A 20,918-nucleotide genomic window follows, 5' to 3' on the forward strand; every position below is an offset into this window, starting at 1 on the left:
CCCAGAAGGCCTCCAAAAAAAAAAAAAGTGTGAAGATGCACCGTCTTTTCAAATGGCCTGGGAGAGGGGGCCTACCCTTCTCTGCTGTGTCCTTTCAACTTCCCAGTTGAGCTCCCAAGACCAGGACGCACTGGGGCGTATAAAAATCCAAAATCAAAATCAAGCAACAAGTTCTGAGTTAATTAGGAAACAGACTTTGCATTTCAATCAGAGAGGCCAGAGAGCAAGGTCTAAACTTCTGGCTTCTAGACAACTTCCTGATAGAACATTTAACTGTGGGAAGAGGCTTCCCCAGGTCCCATCTATCCCTGTTTAGGGATAGAGTTGATAACATTTTTGTAGGTGGCATGTTTGCCTCTACCTGAATTTTTTGAATTGATTTTTGAGCTTTTGAGATTCCAGGAGGGAGGACAAGGCCTCTGCTGTTGTGGATAGGAAAGGCTTAACCTAAAATTAAACCAGCAACGAAGCATTAGTAAAAATCTAACAATATGAAGGGCTCTTATGAGTGATTTTTTTCAAAAGATGAAAACTCCAGAAACGCACAGGAATGAAATACCTCCCAGAAACATGAAGCAATCATCGAAGACTCACTGGTAATATTTTTTAAAAGTATACAAATCAAAGCAAAAATAAGCATGTGTAACAATGAGAAATGTGCAAATATTTTTTAAGGCAGTACTAAGTGCAAGAGGAGTAACATGAATAAACATTCTTTCACACGGCTACTGGGAATATAAATTTCTCTCCAGAAAGGTCGTGGCAGTTTGACGATAGGTGGCAAAACCTGAAGATTGTGTACTTGGGCACAGAGTTTTTATTTCTAGGAATGTATCCTGAGGAAATTATTAAACTGCGGTGTTTAGAAATTGTCCGTTTAGCATTGTATACACAAGAAAAACAGACAAAAGCCTGATGCCTGTCAGTGGAAAAGAGGTTCAATGAATGATGGTGTATCTGCATGAGGTTTCCATGACATTAAAAATTGTTGAACAATGGCCACGCACAGTGGCTCACGCCTGTAATCCTAGCACTTTGGGAGGCCAAGGTGGGAAGACTGCCTGAGCTCATGAATTCTAGACCAGCCTGGGTAACACGGTGAAACCCTATCTCTACTAAAATACAAAAAATTAGCCGGGCGTGGCAGTGTGCGCCTGTAGTCCCAGCTACTCTGGAGGCTGAGGCAGGAGAATTGATTGAACCCAGGAGGCAGAGGTTGCAGTGAGCTGAGATTGCACCACTGCACTCCAGCCTGGTCCAAAGAGCAAGATTCCATTTCCAAGAAAAAAAAATTGTTCAACAATAAGGGCAAAGGGAGAGAATCATAACATCTGATTAAATAGAAAAAGCAAGATTTTTAAAACGACCTATGTAAGGGTGGTCCCAGCTGTGTCAAGAGGAAGCTATGTGTGTAATATGTATGCATAAAAAATTAGACATGGAACACAATTTTAAGGCAGATAAATTATCTCCGTATTGCGAACTAAGACTTTCTAGAATTTTACACTTACTCATTCTGTACTTAAATTTTTTCTAACGAACACATATACTTTTGTAATCAGAAAATATTAAATACATGTATTTTTCAAAATGAAATTGGTATGTCATGGTATGTTATGCAATCCAGGAAATATATAAGCTCAAGGCATAATATAAAATGTCAGGAGGGATTTTTTCTGTTTTTGTTGCCAAAATGGGTTTCAGGTCTCTTCCTACAGTTTTTAGTCACTTGATATCTGGATCAGCAAACAAAATATCCAAAGTTTGAAAGGTGGCCCTTTTTTTTTTTTTTTTTGAGATGGAGTCTCACTCTGTCACCCAGGTTGAATTGCAATACCATGATCTCAGCCCACCGCAACCTCCACCTCTCGGGTTCAAGCGATTCTGTCTCAGCCTCCCGAGTAGCTGGGATTCAGGCACCTACTGTCACACCCAATTAATTTTTGTATTTTTAGTAGAGACAGGATTTCACCATGTTGGCCAGGCTGGTCTCAAACTCCTGGCCTCAGGTGATCCATCCGCCCACCTCGGCCTCCCAAAGTGCTGAAACTAAGTCATGAGCCACTGCGCCTGGCCGAAAGGTGGGCTTTTCACAAAGATAGTCTAACCTTTTCGCCCAGTGATGAAATCAGCTCTCCCCGTTGATGCCTTGCAGTCCGGTCTTCCAAGTGCTAAGAGCCCACGTGTGAACCTGCGCATATATTTTTATTCCTCATTTGAAACTTCTTCCCCAGGGTTTCTCCCCTTTATGTAAAACACTTGCCTTGCCCACGTGGCTAGGTATCTTAGAGATGTTATGCAAAATACTTTCATGCACATAATCACATATGGTTTGTGCTAGAGCCTTGTGGGATAGGCAAGGCAGGTTATTTGAGAATAAACTGTATAAAGGTTCTCAGATCTAGGAGAGAAGTGTTTCTCTTTATTTGCTGGAGGTGATATAATGTTTATTAGGAGTCTATTGATTTTTTTTTTTTTTTCCAATTAAGGTAGGAGCAAGTAGAAAAAGTGGATGGGCCATTTGGCCACAAAACCACTTCTCTAAGCTTTGTATCACCCCACGTTGGGAAATACTCTTGTGGGATAAAGCAGCAGGTCCCCAGTCACGTCAGGTTCGCCCTTTGGAATAGAAGCGACTTGTACACCACTCTGCAGAAGTGAATCTTCACTTTGATAAACTTAAATATAGAAGAGAAATCCTGTGACTGCATAGAGAACTGACTTGCCCCAATCATTGTGTCCATATTCACCGAAAACAGAAGTTGCCCCTGTCCATGTTTTATCCTGTACTTTTACTTCCTTCTACAGACTCTGTACTCAACACTTGTTTGTTGCCTCGAATTGCAAAGTCAAGTCACTAATAGTTCAATTTCTAATAAAGCTTCATAGTCATAATATCCCATAAGTACCGTGTTAGAAAATCCTCTAGGCTCTACCTGTAAAACAACCCAAACTGAAGACTTTGCACCATCTTCTTCCATGCTGACCCAGGTCACCCTGCCCTCTTGCCTGTTCCACTCTGGTATCCTCTGGTGGGCCTCCTGCTTTTGCACTGAGATCTCCATGCAACAGAGCACATCTTTATATGCTGACATCACATCAGGACGCTCTTCTGCCCCCAGTCTTCCAGTGAAGTCCCCTTGTCTCTTTCACTCAGAGTGAAAGCCTAGGTTACCAGTATCTAGGTTACCCCCACTCCTCCAGGTTCTTCCCCTTAAGATTTTTGTGCAGTTGATTCTTTTCTAGAATGTTGTGCCAAATGGACCTATAACTCCTTCGCCAACTTCAAATCCTAGTTAAAAAGTCACTTTCTCAACAGAGCCTCCCCTGATTACCCTGCTTTAAATTTGCAATTTATTTGGTCAGTCACCTGCCTCCCACCCCCAGTGCAGTGGAGGCTCCTCCAGGAAAAGGGTGAGCCAGCTACAGTTCAGAGGCACCCAGACGCCAAACCTGGTCCACACCTGTTTTTGTAAATAAAGTTGTGGGAACACAGCCATTCCCATTCATTTACCTAGGGTCTGTGGCTTTTTTTTTTTTTTTTTTTTTAATTCTGGAGATGGCGTCTCCCTTCGTTGCTCAGGCTGGAATGCAGTGACACAATCTCAGGTCACTGCAACCTCCACCTCTGGGGTTCAAGCAGTTGTCGTGCCTCAGCCTCCCAACTAGGTGGGATTACAGGTGTGCACCACCAGACCCGACTAATTTTTGTATTTTTAATAGAGACAGGGTTTTGCCATGTTAATTAGGCTTGTCTCGAACTCCTAGCCTCAAATGATCCATCTGCCTCAGCCTCCCAAAGTGCCGGGATTACAGGCATGAGCCACCATGCCCAGCCAGTCTGTGGCTGTTTTTACGTGACCACAACAGAGCTGACTGACAGAGAGACCCTATGGCTCACAAAGCAAGAGGTTTCTACTCTCTGGCCCTTTCCAGAGAAACTTCTGCGGATTTTTCTATCAGCTGTTACATCCCCAGCACCCAGAATGGTGCCCTGTATACAATAGGGGCTCAATAATGATTTAATTGAATAGACTACAAATTGGATCATTGTGATTTGGATGATACAAAGCTAATATTAAGGTAGAGGGAAGGGGAAAAAATCCTAGACATTCCTTTTATACTTTGTCATTCAAGGGTACTTTATCAAAGCTAAATTCTAAGGGAAAAAAAAAAACTGTGAATATTACTACAGGTGAGAGTTTATGCAACCCTGTAAGAGTTCAAACCTTTATGTGAATGTTTGGTTTTCCTTATAATTACCCAATTGTTTCATACCTGACCATTTAGCCTTCCTCAAACAACCATCAATTTCTTCAGTAACAAAACCAGAAAGGGCTGGCACCCCAATTTACCTGTATGAACCCAGAAGAAGGGTTCGTGTCAAAGGTAAAATCCAAACTGCCCTTGTCAATGTGAGTCAATTCAGATGTTTAGAAGCAGCAGAACTGGCAAGTAAAGTGACAAGTCTCTGTTCTCTGGACGTTTTATGACCTGAAATCAGGCATTAATCATGTGTGTATCTCTCTATTTATAGTATCATGTGATCCTACCATATATGGTGTGTCCTTATTTATATAATTGATCTTCCCATCAATAACAGCTTTGGGAGATTCCTGGTCTCTAACATCATGTTTCAGTTAAGACTGCATAAACATGTTCCTCTTTCTTACCACATGCCTATTTCATACACAATAGAATGTGGTGAATTGCCACTGTTAAGTTTCTCCCTTAATCTATTTTCTTCTACTAATAATAGCACTCATTGATTGAAGCCTGTTCATGTATCAGGAACTTTGTTTCCTTTCATTCTCACTCAATGGACATCCTCACTTTGTGGGAAATTTGACCTCCGAGCAATTAAGGAACTTCCTGCAAGAGCCCACAGCTGGCAAGTGGCAGAGGAAGGATGCAGAAGAACATGCATTTGACTCTAGAGCTAATGTCCTTTCCTCAATCCCACATCACACTCTGCTGTCAATCAAGACTCCCTTGGCCTATCCAAAGGCAGCAGTTTTCCTTTCCATGACCTCTTAAATTGGAGTTTCTGGTTTTGAGCTCCTGAAGCGTTCATTTTATTAACACATTTAAGTTACTGCACGATGACAGCTTTACCTCATTTCTATAAATGACAGACCTTTGGTTTCTGCTGTCTCTGTTCCCCATGCTTGGTCAGGCAACAGCATCTCTCTGATAGTTCAGTGATGGATCGAGCAAAGCAGATAAGCCTCACTTCTGAGAATAGGTTTGCCCTTTCCCCGTCTCATCCAGAAATTCACTTCCCACACTGTCCTATCAATGAACTATTTTACTCCAAAGGGGATTCCCTCATATGACCCACCCAAAGAGCAGCGCTTCCTGAAATAGGTAGAAAGTGGCTTTGGGTTTCATTTTGAAGCAGGTTTGGGTTGGCATGATCAGATCACCTGGAGACTTTGTTTTTAGTCATTCAATCAGAGACAGGGCTGGGTGAGGTGGCTCAACATCTGTAATCCTAGCACTTGGGGAGACCACGGTGGGAGGATCGCTTGAACTCAGGAGTTAGAGACCAGCCTGGGCAACACAGTGAAACCCTGTCGCTACAAAAAAAAAAAAAACCTTTTAATTAGCCAGATATGGTGGTGCATGCCTGTGGTCCCAGCTACTCGGGAAGAGAGGTGGGAGAATCACCTGAGCCTAGAGATCAAAACTGCAGTGAGCTGTGATCTTGCCACTGCACTCCAGCCTGGGTGACACGGTGAGACCCTATAAAAGAAGGAAAGGAAGGGAAGGAAAGAGAAGAGAAGGGAAGGTACATTTCCAGTGTACAGATGTTGTCAGCAAAACTGACTCCTTCCTGCCCCAGGAAGAAAGCTTTCCCACTGACTAATAGCTGAAAGCAGGGAAAGAAGCACAATCCATTCATAACTCCCCCAGAGCACCACCCAAAATAGCCCTGCCACACCAGGTGGACAATCTCGCTGTTTGTGTGGGCTGCTGTATTTGTCATTGTGCAATCAGGATTTTAACAAAGAGCCACTTTTTAACTCACCGTGCACAATGCAGCTGTGAAACCCAGTATTTTCATTAAGGAAGGCTGGGTCTAAGATCCAGACCATCAAACCATTTAGCAGCTCCAGTGTGAGACGGAGCTTTGCTGTGGCCGGTTAGGATCAGTAACTGGAAGGATTTGAATGAAAGGCCATAAAGACACGAGGCCAGGCATGATGGCTCATGTCTGTAATTCCAGCACTTCAGGAGGCCAAGGTGGGAGGATCTCTTGAGGCCAGGAGTTTGAGACCAGTCTGGGCAACACAGGGAGACACTGTCTACAAAAATTTTTTTGTTTTTTGTTTTTGAGACACAGTCTTGGTCTGTTACCCAAACTGGGGTGCAGTGGGGCGATCTCTGCTCACTACAACCTTTGCCTCCGGGGTTCAAGTGATTCTGCTGCCTCAGCCTCCTGAGTAGCTGGGATTACAGGCATGCGCCACCACACCCAGCTAATATTTTGTATTTTTAGTAGAGATGGGGTTTGGCCATGTTGGCCAGGCTGGTCTTGATCCTCTGACCTCAGGTGATCCATGTGTCTTGGGTCCGCAAGGTGCTGGGATTAGAGGCGTGAGCAGCCACCACACCAGGCCTACAAAAAACATCCTAAAAATTAGCCAGGCCTGATGGCAAGCACCTGTAGTCCTAGCTACTTGTTTCCTAGGCACACTATATTCAACTACCACCAAAGCAGTGGCTTGTATTCTTTCACATTACTCTTCACCATGAAGAGCAATTAGCACAAATTGAGTTCACCGTTGCACTGATGTTTAACAAACTGTCATAAAATCAGAGCTCTACAAAGACACTAATATGAAATATTTTAAAATAGTCTTTGCAGTTGTAGTTAGTGATGTTAACTACATCACTAGGTAGGCTGGGGCTGGAGGATTTCTTGCCCTCAGTAGTTCCAAGCTGCAGCAAAGCTATGATCACACCACTGCCCTTCAGCCTGGGTAACAGAGCAAGACCCTAGCTCAAAAAAAAAAAAAAAAAAAAAAAAAAAAAAGGTATGAGAAAGTAGTTGTTTAAATCTCAGGTGTGTAAAAGATACTGGTATCCCTGCCGACTGGGGAAGACCCCACAGAGAGTTGGTCACACTTGCCTGCCTTGGACACTGTTCTGGATTGAAGAGTGTCCCCCAAAGATTCATGTCCACCAGAACTATCAGAATGTGACCTTATTTAGAAATAGTCTTTGCAGATACAGTTAGCGATGTTCAAATGAGGTTATTCTGGATTAGGGTGAGCTCAAAATCCAATGACAGTGTCCTTATGAGAAGGCTGTGTGCCAACACAGGGACATGCAGGGAAGAGGCCATGTGATGAAAGAGGCAGAGATCGGAGGGATACAGTAATCAGCCAAGAGAGCCTAGGACGGCCAGAAACAGGAGAAACTGGAAGGGGCATGAAAGGGTCCTTCCATCAAGCCTTCAGGGGGATCGTGGTCTTCCTGACACCTTGATTTTCGGACCTCTTACCTCCAGAAATGTAAGATAACACGTTTCTGGAGTTTAAGCCACCACGACATTGGTGGTACTTGGCTATAGCGCACCTAGGAAGCAAATACAGGCACCCAGAATGAGCTCAGAGCAGACGCTGTGACATGAAATGTTGCCTGCGGTGGTTGCCCCTGTACTGAGAACAGAGAAGCCAGAGCAAACCGGTGCTGTCTGGCTCTGCATTCCGTTGTTGGCAGGCACAGAACTGTGTGTCACCAACTTCCTTGGATGCGGCAAATCAGCCTGGGCAGCGAACCCCCCAGAGTGCCTTCGGGACATTCCCTACCCCAGCCTTGAGTTTCTGGCTCCCCATTTAAGAACCCAAATGGGGCCAGGCGCCATGTCTCACGCCTGTAATCCCAGCACTTTGCAAGGCCAAGGCGGGCAGATCACCTGAGGTCAGGTGTTGGTGACTGGCCTGGCCAACATGGCAAAACCCTGTCTGTACTAAAAATACAAAAATCAGCCAGGCATGGTAGCAGATACTTGTAATCTCAAACGCTCGGGAGGCTGAGGCAGGAGAATCACTTGAGCCCCGGAGGCAGAAGCTGTAGTGAGCCAAGATTGTGCCATTGCACTCCTGCCTGGGCAACAGAGGGAGACTCTGTCTCGGGAAAACAAAACAAAACCAAACCTGAAGGATTCCTGTCTCATCAGGTAGCTTCTGTTGCTAAAATAGAGTCTAAGAACAGACTTATCTGTTTTGTGGAAAGAAAATCTTTTTGGCTACCTCATTAAAGACCTCTCTTTTCTTTGTAGGAGTTGGGTGACATTCTGTAATCATGTTGATTTTCTGATCCAGAGCTATAAACAAAGACAAGAAGATTCAATATGAAAAGGTGGTTTTTTTCCCCTGAGCTGGCTAAATTATGGGGTTTCTGTTGTTGTTGCCTAGGTAAGGCTTACTCAACACCGTTTTATGAACAGAATGAGAAGCTCTCATCCAATTGCCCCCATGAAAAACTTTCATGATGGGTTTGCAATAAGAGCGATTCATGAATTCATTCATCAAAAGACTATTTGTTGAACATATGTGAAATATATGCTTATATATTCATAGATTATCTCGAGAATGAGATCTAAGCAATGTAAGAGGTTGCATCTGGGGATAGAAAATGAAGACTTATTTTTACTGTATACCCTTTTTAAAAAAGCATCAGTGTGACAATCATCATTGTAATAATCATCAATGTGTATGTATATGAAATATTTAGAATAAAATTTGTTTTTAATATGGCAATGGTTTCTCTAAAATATATGTATATATAAAATACACACACACACATACACACACACAATTTTTTTCGAGATGGAGTCTTGTTCTGTTGCCCAGGCTGGAGTGCAATGGTGCAATCTTGGGTCACTGCAACCTCTACCTCCTGGGTTCAAGCGATTCTCCTGCCTCAGCCTCCCCAGTAACTGAGCTTATAGGGGCACACCACCATGTCCAGCTCATTTTTTATATTTTTAGTAGGAACAGGGTTTCACCATGTTGGCTGACCTGGTCTCGAACTGCTGACCTCGTGATCAACCCACCTCTGCCTCCCAAAGTGCTGGGATTACAGGTGTGAGTGACCACACCCAGCCCTCTAAAATATTTTTAAAATACTTATTGAGTGCTTATTACATGCCTATACTGTACTAATTATGGAACATACATTCACTTTTTTTTTTTTTTCTTTTAACTTTTAGGTGCAGGGGGACATGTGCAGGTTTGTTACATAGGTAAGCTCTTGTCACGGGGTTTGTGGTACAGATTATTTCATCACCCAGGTACTAAGCCTCGTACCCATTAGTTATTTTTTCTGATCCTCTCCCTCCTCCCACCTCGGGCAGGCCCCAGTGTCTGTGTCCATGAGTTCTCATCATTTAGCTCCCACTTGTAAGTGAGAACATGCTGGATTTGGTTTTCTGTTCCTGCGTTAGTTTGCTAATAATGGCCTCCAACTCCATCCATGTTTGTGTAAAGGACATGATCTCATTCTTTTTCATGGCTGCGCAGAATTCGATGGTGTATATGTACCAGGTTTTCTTTATCCAGTCTTCCACTGATGAACATTTTGGTTGATTCCATGTCTTGAGCATACAGTTTTAAATGAAGCAGGCACGATCTCTGCCCTTGTGGAACTTAATAGCCTAGTCTAATGGAAGAAACTATAAACTAATATTCACAAAATAATTGCGTCATTCAAAATTGGATGCTTATCTGAAAGAGAAGAATTTGGCACTATAAGAATGAATAAAAGGGACCACGTAAGATCAGAGCATCTTGGAAAACTGTTGAGGAAATTATGAGTCATCTGAAAGAAAGCAGAAGTTAACTAGACAAGAAGAAGGAAGTTAGTGGCATGATGAAGCTCTTGAGCAGAACAGGAGCGTAGTCTGTTTCTCTAACTGGAAGAAGGTTGGCGTGGCCAGAGCAGAGTGAAGAGGTAGGAAAGAGAAAACAGGTACCAGATCTTATAGGATCTCTATTCATTCAACAAGCATTCACTGGGCACGTACTCCATGCCTCCTGCTGTTCCCAGCACCAGCGACACAGCAGTGAACAGACACAGGGCTATTCCAGCCATCTTATGGAGGTTGGATTTGCTTACAAACCCAAAGGGAACTCACTGAAGGATTTGAAGAAGAGAATCCATATGATCCCATGTAGTTATTTAAAAGACCACTTGGAAGAGGTGGAGAATAGATGTATCAGACTGTCTTGGCACAGGAGCCCCTGGGTGATGAGCTGTGTCAGGTCATTTTGCTGCATGGAGACCAAGGTGAACAAGACCAGCATTGATTTTACAGGCCTTAAATAGCAAAATGGCAGCCATTCTATTCCACACAATGGTATATCCATACCCATTTCCATTCTTGTAGAAAACCAAGAACTGGGAAGATGGCGTTTAATCTGGTTATTGGTTTTGACTGCTAACTTTTTAAAAGGATAATAAACTTCTTTTCACCATGAAGAGCAATTAGCACAAATTGAGTTCACCAGTGCACCAACATTTAACAAACTGTCAGAAAATCAGAGCTCTACAGTGACACTAGTGCGAGTCCAGGCACCAGATCGTCACACTGAATCAGATAATGACATTCCTGTTATAAGACAACTTTTAATTTTGCCATTTTACTCTTCAAGGGCACTAATACAGCCCTCCTAGCTATTCATTGATTTCTTTTTCTACATGATTTCTGACTGCAAGAGAACAGAGATCACCAACTTTATAGAGATCATATGTACACATTATAAAAGAGTTCTTACCACATTTACATTTTTCACATTTTCCCAAGAAATGCTTCCTTGCATATAGTTAGCAACTTATGCCATTATATATGGAGACAAGAGTAGATAGATATAAGTTTCCTACTCAGCCAATTTTGTTTAATCAAAGTTTTGGGAAAAAAAAAAAAACTGTCATCATCTTATCCACATCCCCCTCCTCCTCTTATACAAAGAGCATAGTCTGAAAACTGGATGTCAGAGAACCTTGAAGGATGTGCTCAGGCAAGGCTTCCAGAGAACATCTTGTTCAGTCCCTTTATTTGGCTGATGAGAAAATAGAAGCACAGAGACAAGTTGAGTGATCCCAGAAATTCAAGTCTCACAGCAGATTAGTGGCAAAATCAAGACAAGAATCTGGACATCCAGACATCATTAAAGAATCATCTCAGTAAAATACCAAAGAAGAATAGAAACAAACCAACGAAATGTATGCTAATGTGGTCTATCCTCAGAATTTCATTTTTTTTCATTTTCTTTTTGAGACAGGGTCTCACTCTGTCACCCAGACTGGAGTGCAGTGGCGTGATCATGGCTCACAATAGCTTTGACCTTCCGGGCCCAAGCGATTTTACCACCTCAGCCTCCCAAGTAGCTGGGACCATCCGCAGGGACGCATGAATCAATCAATCAATCTATCTATCTAATATATACGTAATATGTATATATATACACACACACAAATATATACACACACAAATATATATATATATATATATGTACCTCACTCCTCATCTGAAAAGTGGGAATGACAGTATCTGTAGCTTTTGTCTCTTTTATGAGGAGTTGAGTGATTTAGATTTGCTATTTGGAGACTGCATGGAGTTACCAACAGCAAAGTGTCAGCAACCTAAGAATGTGGCATAATGATTATTTTGCCACAGTGCAAAACACTCAGCCCAACTTCTGGATTTGAAGGTAAACCACCAGGGTCAAGTCAAGCTGACCCAAAGTCCACATGGCAAAAGCCCTGATATCTGGACTGTGATATAACAAGATGTTTATTTGGATAATGTCAGAGACTGATTGAGGTCGGGATGAAAATACAACCCAAAAGATCCAAAACAACCCCCTTTCATTAATTATCTCAGAAAGGCACAGTAAGAGCTCATGCAAAGAGGAGCATATTTTGTTCAAAACCAATGAGAAAGATCAAGTAAACTGAAGGGCTAGTGAAACAGAGCTGGTGGTTTCCTACAGCTTTTGAAGACTGCCTGAAGCAGAGAACTATATTTGAGTTAAAAATCCATCTCAATCCCCTCAGCAGACACATATATGTCCAGCAGTTTTCTTGTAGACCATTCCGTTCATTTGGAACTAGATTTCTCTCCCAAGCTAACAAAGAGCCAGAAGATAAAGATAAAGCACTAACTATTATTTGACCTGGTCTCTGATATGTTCTGGCTCCTTACACATTGTTTCAGCTAAATTCAAATAACCCCAGCATAATATGGCAGTGCTAAGTTGTATGTTTACGTATCTCCACCCATTGGTCTTTTTCATTCACCCAGGGTGGGACAAACATTAAACCTGCATGAAATGGACAGCAGCATCCCATTACATCTTCTCCTCCCCTGCTCTCTCTCACCCCTATAAACCCTCAGTCTCCTCTAAAATAAGGATACAAGCCCCAAGCCACTCTCCCTAAGAGGGAGCTTGAATCCATAAAAAATAAGGAATCCCCAGAATAACTAATTATCTAGAAAGATGTTCAAGGGATAGCCCTTGAGTAGCCTTGTTCATGGGCATCAAAATCTTAGAACTGCCAGAATAACATGGAGGAGGTAGGTGAGGGTAGCAGAAAAATTGTTGTGAAAAATCTGCATGACAATAAAATAATCTGGGTCATTGACAACCAGAATGATGGGAGTCACATTTTCAGTATTATTTGAAGTAAAGGCAAACAATCCTAAACTGCCTTCATCACGTCTCTATTTTGGACATGTAAATTTGGTTAAAGTTTTTTGTTTGTTTTCCAGTCAGATCAATTGAAATCCTCCTCTTAAGGGTGTTCATCCTCCTCCCTCTGGAAATATACTTCCGCCCTCTTTTCAACAGAAAAGTTTAACATGGCAGAAGTTTTGAGAATGATGTTGTCTACCATAATTTTATGCTTAGATCTGTGTGTGGCGCAAGAGTTGTTAAGCATCGGTACAGGCTCTAGCTAAATTCCACTGCTTCAAAGGTGCCTAGGGAGTGAGCTCTGAAGCTTGCAGAGTCACAAAAGGGTTCTGCACTGGGTGGAGGGGGTTGACATTACGGAAGAGTCTGTTATAGATGTGAACCTCTTGCTGTATTTCAAAGGCTGTTTCTTGAAACATTTTAATGTCCTTCCTCAGTTGGAATCATCTGTGTCCAAAATAACAAATGGTCCCCCTGTTTCCCCCCTCCCCCCTGCCCTGTATCTCAGGAGGCTTGCTTTTTTGAAGTAGATGGAAATTGGTGTGGAAATCATGAGGTTCAGAGAAGAATCAAATCAGCCATTCAAAGCTGCCATCAACCCCTGGGCCCCCTCTAAATTGCTATTTCCATGTCACAGAATTTTTTCATTTTAAAACATTCTGAGATATTTTCATGGTGTTGTGGCTAACCATTTTTAGTTGGTTAAAAAAATGCCTTTATCACCTCCCACCAGGAAACTCATGGAACACACTGTTGGAGATGTTAAAACTTTTTTTTTTTCATTTTCTCCTTTAAAAATATTAATGGTAAGCATTAAAAAAGAAACGAAAAGTCTTTAATTTGGTTTTCAGACAGCTTAGTTTGAAATTAAAAATTGTTCATATCACCGTGAATCAAGCATCTGTGAGTAATCACCGTGAACCAACCTGATCATTTTTATCCAACAGCAGGGTAGGTGCCAAGTTCTCCATCCCACCGAGTGGATGTAAAGTGCCAGTGTGCACTGGTGGAAATGGCTCTGGGTTGGAGGGCTCTGAGTTACAAAATTAAAAAGCTTCAGTTCACAAACAGTAAGAGGTCTGGTGGATGAGAAAGACAAAGGAAGAGGAAGGTAGCCAGGAGCTGGGGTAAATGAAGAAGCCAAGACCAGACAGCTTCTCAGCTTGGCATAATGAAGGAGGCTGCAATCCACCTGATGACCAGGAGTCTTTGTTAGGTCTCCTCTCAGTTTCCATCTCTTTCCAGCTCCCAGGGCTCCCTCCCATCCAGTTTCCCTCCAGGCCAGGGGCAGAGTGACTGTGGTCCTAAATGACCATCCAGATGATCTTTGTGTTTCCCAAAAGCAGCCGAGAGTGCTCACTCAACTTTTCATAGCTTACAAATCCTTCCTGCATCCAGAAGAGCCTGAAAGTTGGTAAAAGGTATGTTTTGCTTTGGTTGGTGGACTACATAAACCATGGCCAACTTCCAGCCACAGTCTCTCATAGAAGAAAAGGATGGCAACAAGACAAAAATGTACTCACAAGCTCCTGGCCATTGGTATTTTCCCCCATTGTGGGAAGAAATGCAAATGCATACAATAGGATTTTCCCCCTTTTTCTTAAAAAGAGCAAGAAAATAAGTGAAATGAAGTCAGAAGGGAAAAGAGTGACAGAAACAAAACCAAGGAAGATAACATAATTATTTATAGAAATAGCTCAGTATATGCACAATTTCCACAACAGCTTTCACCTCCAAGTGGATCAGAAATCCACCCGTAGTCAGAGAAAGGGAATGTGCTACATAGAAAGGAGACCCAGTACACTGAACACTTGGCCAAGTTCTTATTTCCTCACCTATTTTCTCTCTCTGGAAAGATTATTTTAAAATCTTTTTTAAAATCTTGAGTGAACAGACACGTGAACTAAAGCACATAAATGAGTAGTGCTCTTAGGGTGAATTATGCCTCCCCAAAAATTCATATGTTGAAGTCCTCAGCACTGGAACTTTATAATGTGACCTTATTTGGAAATACGGTGACTGCAGATATATTTAGTTAAGATAAAGTCATAATGGAATAAGGTGAGCAACTGATCCAATATGACTGATGTTCTTATTTTTTTAATGTTATTAAAAAGAGAGACAAATGGGAAGAGACACAGGGAGAAGATGAATCTAAAGCCAAAGAGAGGTTAAGACAGATCCTTCCTTTTCAGCCCTCAGACGGAACTAACCCTGCCATCACCTTGATCTCAGACTTATAGCCTCCAGAACTATGAGATAATTTTTATTGCTTAAGCCACTCAGTTTTTGAGACTTTTGTATTAATCTGTTCTCAATCTGCTAATAATGACATACCCGAGGCTGAGTAATTTACAAAGGAAAGAGGTTTAATTGACTTACAGTTCTGCAAGCCTGGAGAGGCCTCAGGAAACTTACAATCATGGCAAAAATGAAAGCAAACACATCCTTCTTCACATGGTGGCAGCAAGAAGTGCTGAGCAAAAGGGGAATAGCCTCTTATAAAACCATCTGATCTCATAAGAACTATATGGGAACAGCATGAGTAACCACCCTCATGATTAAATTGTTTCCACTTGGTCCCTCCCACAACATGTAGGGATTATGGGAACTACAATTCAAGATGAGATTTGGGTGGAGACACAGCCAAACCATAACACTTTGTTATGGAAGCTCTAACAATCCAATAAAAGAAATTTCTTTAGAGCAAGATAGTATCAGATAATATCAAAAGTAAATGAAAGCTAAAATCCATTGAGCAATTTCTAGGTGCCAAAACCTATGCATTGTATATGCATCACTTCTGTTAATCCTCACAGTTTCAATCTTCAGTTGCATCAGGATTTGATGGCTGGAGCTGTGGCAGCCATTTTTATCCACAAGTGTGAAGACTGAAGCCAACATACTGAACCTATCAGGGTTGAAAGACAGAAAAATCTGAGTCTCTCATGATGACACTGGGCCACTGAATCAACTAACTCTAGAACCCTCTATATCTTAAGACTGTTTAATGCAAGATAATAATATTTAAGCCACATTTTGTTGGAACTTCTGTTACTTGCAGTCAAGAGCATACCAACTGATACATTTCCCTCCTAGTAAATGTTTTTTACTAACTTTCTCCAAAGGTAAGGGTTATGTTATGCTCATTTTTACATTTCTAGATCCAACCACAGGGACTGTGATATGGAGGAAAATTCAGTCAGTGTTTGTTGAATAAGCAAACAGGTAAATTTCTCCTCAAACAGATGCCAGTGGTGGTTGACAGATGGAGAGATGAAAACTCCATGAATTTAACTGATTTGCTGAAGACCATGCAATAGTTCAGTGATTCAATGACAGGGCGGGGGTCCCATGACCACCTTATTCTCACACTGCACTGCCTTTTTTACCATTTTGTATAATTATGGAATGTTCTCTGTAATTCTCTAATACTCTCTCTTCATTCTCCTCTCCAATACTTTCAACCTGTACACGATGTGCATACTTCCTACTTGTCCATTGTTTAGAATTTTATTTATTCTGCCTGTGAATACTTTACCCATTTGTATAAATAAGAGTCTCAAAGCCAGAGACCATATCTGTGCTGTTATCTCTGTGCAACACCCGATATAGCTCAACTTTAATTTGGCAATAAATAAATCCTCCTGGATGATGATGGTATCTGAAAACATAAAATGAACTCCGCAGAGAAATAATCTTCTCAGCCCATATCCTATATCCTCTTCAGGAGGGAATGGCTAAATGAGAAATTAATAGGATTGGAAACACATTGTGCCTGTGGACTGAACCACACATATATATTTTTTTAAGTTTGTGAGTTTATGACCTTTGTACTTTGTGCAAGTTGTAGTTGTGGAGAAAGTCATTCACATGACTGTTTTGAGGTCATATCTCCACATTTGGAACTGGTAAATGTGGAATGATTATCTTAAAAGGCTGGTCTTTATCTCCAATTACCTAGTGGTCATTTCTTTTCTTTGAGAGTCTTGCTCTGTCACCCAGACTGGAGTGCAGTGGCGTGATCTCAGCTTACTGCAACCTCTGCCTCCTGGGTTCAAGTGATTCTCCTGCCTCAGCCTCCTGAGTAGCTGGGATTACAGGTGCCTAGTGGTCATTTCTACTGGAATGTCTCATTGCGATCTCTATTTCAACATGGTTATGAAAAAACCCACGATCACCTGTGAATAAAAATTGGTGTTTTACCCCAAATCTTGTCACTTTTATTCCCATCCTTGAGGCCACCAAGAACGAAAACTTTATCTACTAATTATTCCCATCTTTTCCCCTCCATATCTAGCCAAGTTCTGTCCATGTTCCCTATAAAATTCATCTCATCTATTACCACTCCCTTCTGTTCCCCTTATCACCACCTAATTCAGTCCCCTAGCTGCCAAGGACACTGTTATATCTTCCCAATTTGTTTCCTTGAATCCAATCTGTCCCCCATGAAATCAATCCTTACAGTGCAGGGAAGCCAGCTCCCTTACACATACTCATCAGGACAGTTCCGTATTCCAGCTTCACAGTGACCTATATCTTTTTGTATCTAAATACATTTGTATTTCCAATCCTATCCTAATTCTCCTATGCAACCATATTGTCTACTATTCACTCTTGTAGATTAGTCCTTGTTGATGGATTGGTTTTAGTATATTCCCAAGCAAATTAGGGTTGAAAGAAAAATTCTGGGTCTCTCATGATGACACTGAGTCACTGAATTAACTCACTCTAGAACCATCTTGAGATGTTTTTCTAATATGAGATAATATTATTATTTAAGCCACATTTTGTTGGAACTTCTGTTACTTGCAGTCAAGAGCTTAACGACTGTTACAGGACAACTGATACAGGCCTTGGGAACTGATATTTCCAAGCCATTCGAGACACAAGAACATACCTATGTGTGTTCAGAAAACCAAAACACTGTTTTGTTTGGTAGAACCAAGTATTTTAAGTTGTAAATATGTTGTTTTGCCCAACAAGGTAAATCATCCTACTCTCTCAGTCTATTTGGGATGTTGATAGAGCCAAGTTCCAGATAGGAGAATGTTTTTCCCCAGGGACTCATATAGTTTATTGTGACTCTAAAATCAATCTACATTCACGAGGGAAAACTTTTAAATATAAAAACATACAGCACAAAATTAAAAATAAATCTTGGTCTCACCCTCCAGGGATAACCACTGTTAATATCTTGATTTATTCATTCAGTTTTTAAAAATGAATATACAGGGAGGGTGGGAGGAGTAGGAAGGCTAAAAAATCTCCATATTGGGTACAACGTATATGACTTGAGTGACGGGTACACTACAATCTCAGACTTCACCACTCTACAATTGATCCATGGAACCAAAAACCACTTATACCCTTAAAGCTTTTGAAATGAAAAAATTAAAATGAAAATTAAACAATGAGTACATATACCTAAATATATTCTAAAAATGTAAAGAGCATTGTATGTTCAAATACTTTGCATTTATTTATTTATTTAGAGACGGAGTCTCACTCTGTTGCCCAGGTTGAAGTGCTATGGCACAATTTCAGCTCACTGCAACCTCCACCTCCCGGGTTCAAGCGATTCTCCTGCCTCAGCCTCCTGAATAGCTGGAATTACATACCCATGCCACCACACCCGGCCGATTTTCTTATTTTTAGTAGAGATGGGGTTTCATCATGTTGACCAGGCTTGTCTCAAATCCCTGGCAGCAAGTGATCGGCCTGCCTCGGCCTTCCAAAGTGCTAGGATTACAGGTGTGAGCCACCTCACCTGGCCTACTTTGCTTTTATTTATTATTTTTACTTTTTTGAAACAGAGTCTCATTCTGTCCCCCAGGCTGGAATGCAGTGGCGTGATCACAGCTCACGGCAACCTCTGCCTCCCAGGCTCAAGCCTCCTGAGTAGCTGGGACCACAAGTGTGTGCCGCCACGCCTAATTTTTTTGTTTGTTTGTACTTTTATTAGAGATGGGGTTTTGCCATGTTGCCCATGCTGGCCTTGAACTTGTGAACTCAAAGTGATCCGCCTGCCTCAGCCTTCCACAGTGCTGGTATTATAGGCATGAGCCACTGTGCCTGGCCTACTTTGCTTTTATTTAAAACACACACACACATTTTTATTGCAGACATCTAAGAGTACATAAGATGACAAATAAAATATTATCCTCCTACCTTATATTCATCTCATGAATATTTTCCTACAGAGATAACCCCTGTTAACAATTAGCCTGTATCTTTCCTGGTTTTTCTATGCATATGCAAATATATCTTTTTATTTTTACAAAAATAGCATACATATTGTTATGCATCATATATGTCTCTACATAATATATTTTGGATAGCTTCCGACATGGTAGAACGCTATCTCTTTCTTTTAAATTTACATTGTAATGCCATTGAATAAATGTAGCAAAAGATTCTTAACCAATCTCCAATTATGGCTTGTTGGATTCTTTCTGTTTTTGCTCCGACAATCGCTTTTGCCAAGAATGTTTCTGTACACACATATTTCAATACTTGAGCAAGTTTTACTGTAAGACAGACCTGAGAAGTGGAAATACTGGGTCAAAAATGTACAATCTAAATTTTGTACGATACTATCTATCTGCCCTCCAAATGTTTTCTGATTAGCTCTTAAAAATGAATTTGGATCAAAATTGTTGAAAATTAATAGAGTTTTAGTAAAGGATTCACACGCGCAACTACTATTCTTATTTTAATTTTCTTGCAGTATAAGCTCAGAATTATATCCCAAATTGACTTTAAAAAAAAACTGTGCGTACATAGGTATATATATTTATGGGGTACATGAGATCTTTTGATCCAGGCATGTAATGTTTGATAATCACACCATGGAAGATGGGGTACCCATCCCCACAAACATTTGTCCTTTGTGTTATAAATAACCCAATTATACTCTTTCAGTTATTTTTAAATGCACAATTAAATTACTTTGACTACAGTCTCCCTGTTGTGCTATCAAATACTAAGGTATTATTAATTCTTTCAGGGTTTACTTGTTGCTGTTAACTATCCCCACTTCTCCCTACCCCCTGCTACCCTTCCCAGCCTCTGATAACTATCTTTCTACTCTCTACCAGATTGACTTTTGGTTTTGGGTTGAGTCTATCCTTATTCTCTGTGCGAAATCTCTCTCCCACTGAACAGAGTTGGACTGTCTTTGATGTCTGAATAAATAGGCACCAAGGTTTCCAATAAGAGAAGCAGTACACCTTGGTGACTGTGAAGTCAGACAGATTACATTTGACTTCTACCTTTTTAAATCATGAGCTGCGTGTCCTTGGGGAAATGACATGACCTCTCTTAGTTTCTGTTTTGTTTTCTGCAAAAATGGAAATGACAAGAATTAATCGCTACCTTGTAGGGAGGTTTGGAGAATTAAAACTCGTTCTACAGTGCCTATTAAAACTCGTTCTAGGCCGGGCGCGGTGGCTCACGCCTGTAATCCCAGCACTTTGGGAGGCCGAGGCGGGCGGATCACAAGGTCAGGAGATCGAGACCACGGTGAAACTCCGTCTCTACTAAAAATAGAAAAAATTAGCCCGGCGCAGCGGCGGGCGCCTGTAGTCCCAGCTACTCGGGAGGCTGAGGCAAGAGAATGGCGTGAACCCGGGAGGCGGAGCTTGCAGTGAGCCGAGATTGCGCCACTGCACTCCAGCCTGGGCGACAGAGCAAGACTCCGTCTCAAAAAAAAAAAAAAAACAAAAAAAAACAAAAAACAAACTCGTTCTACAGTGCCTATTAAAACTTGTTCTACAGGGCCTATTACACAACAGATCTTGTTGGTTGGTTCCTTTTCTTTTTTTCTGTTTTTGTTTGTTTGTTTGTGAGATGGAGTCTTGCTCGGTCACCCAGGCTGGAGTGTAGTGGTACGGTCTCTGCTCACTGCAAGCTCCGCCTCCCAGGTTCACGCCATTCTCCTGCCTCAGCCTCCTAAGCAGCTGGGACTACAGGCACCCACGACCACGCCTGGCTAATTTTTTGTATTTTTAGTAGAGACAGGGTTTCACTGTGTTAGCCAGGATGGTCTCAATCTCCTGACCTCGTGATCCGCCAGCCTCGGCCTCCCAAAGCGCTAGGATTACAGGCGTGAGCCACTGCGCCCGCCCGGTTGTTTTCCTTCTAAGGGTGCAATGGGGATGGCTCAAGCAAGAATGAAGCCTATTACTGAAGATGATCCAAAATGAGATG

This window comes from Theropithecus gelada, chromosome 9 (genome assembly GCF_003255815.1).
Source record: "Theropithecus gelada isolate Dixy chromosome 9, Tgel_1.0, whole genome shotgun sequence".
Classification (NCBI taxonomy): Eukaryota; Metazoa; Chordata; class Mammalia; order Primates; family Cercopithecidae; genus Theropithecus; species Theropithecus gelada.